This window comes from Dipodomys spectabilis, unplaced genomic scaffold (assembly GCF_019054845.1).
Source record: "Dipodomys spectabilis isolate Male_0828 unplaced genomic scaffold, ASM1905484v1 ptg000310l, whole genome shotgun sequence".
NCBI lineage: Eukaryota > Metazoa > Chordata > Mammalia > Rodentia > Heteromyidae > Dipodomys > Dipodomys spectabilis.
In genome coordinates this window covers 735,388-736,674 of record NW_024870987.1, presented here as the reverse complement: position 1 = coordinate 736,674, position 1,287 = coordinate 735,388, and the positions used below count along the sequence as shown (strand labels likewise).

General features: G+C 34.3%; 1 pseudogene; it reads left to right on the top strand.

Annotated features, from left to right (window-relative positions):
- Positions 1 to 955: 955 nt before the first annotated feature.
- LOC122127764 lies at positions 956 to 1,055 on the top strand (annotated as a pseudogene).
- The last annotated feature ends 232 nt before the right edge of the window (positions 1,056 to 1,287 follow it).

Here is a 1,287-nt window from a genome sequence, read left to right as displayed (position 1 = left end):
TATATAATATAAGAAAAAGGCACATGTTTTTCAATGTATTGTTGTGGTTAGGGTATCAAAGGCAACTGTGTTTTAAAGTATTATTCCATTATTTCTACCTCAGTGTTGGTAGAGTTGGACCTAAAGCTTTACCATTTGTAGATTTACAGCCTAGACGCAAGAGGAAACAATGTGATAAACATTACCAATTTAAGGCCTAATATCAAGGAGAAACATATAGACTTCTCTTGTAACTATGAAAATATTGGGTGAAAGAAAGGCAGTAGTGTAAATTCCTGCCTGGTTGGATGGTAGACTGGCCAGGACATTAGGTAATCATGCATGTCAAAACTTTTTCACATTCTTGGCTTTAGCTACTTTTGAAATATTAGGTATAAGAAACAATTATATTTTGATAAAATACCTTCTAGTCTAAACGATTCTGTCTTAATTGTTCATCTCTCTATGATCCTTTTTAACTAAGATTAGTTTTGTTCCAGTAAGACAATCTATGCTGTCAGGGTAAGATATTCTGGTTGGTCTGTTGCTACATGGAAGAAGAGTAAAGGGTCAGGTAGACATTTGTGCCAGTAAGACCTCATTTAGGAATTTTAAGCTGCAGAAGTTTAGAAGGAGCTCTTAAGCAAGGCTTGCTTTGAATCCATTAGCTCCACAAAGCTAACTCAGTTGATAAATAAGTACTTGAAAAGCTATCACCTTTGGACCTAGCTATAAAGGCTTCAAAGTATGATCAAATTTAAAATGAAAAAGACTTAAAATAGTCATTGACGAAAAAATTGCAAATGTGAGCAATTGACCAAACAATATGTTTTTTCCAATATACACAGAATTTTAGAGAAGTAAGATCAATAGCATTTTTAGGAACAATAAGGTTTCCTGGTTACAAAATGTCAACTAAGGATATATGCCTTTATAAAGATTGCATCATTAACTACTTAACTTTACAGGATACTACATGCTTCAGCAGCACATTTACCCAAATTACAACAATATAGAGATTATCATGGCACTTGCACAAGGATGATATGAAAATTTGTGAAGTATTCCATATTTTTCATTCTTCAGATGTAAGAAATGAAAAACAGTTATTAAAAAATTGATTACAAAAATACAAGTCATTATGTCAAAAATGAACTTTACAACTTTGGTGCGGGGAGGGAGCTAGTGAGGAGGATTGAGTGGGGGGGGCAGAGGGAGGATGGGAAGGGATGGGAAGGGGAAACAAAGGAGGAGGCTACAATGCTTGATAAGAAATTTACTCATTATCTTGCCCATGTAATTGTAACC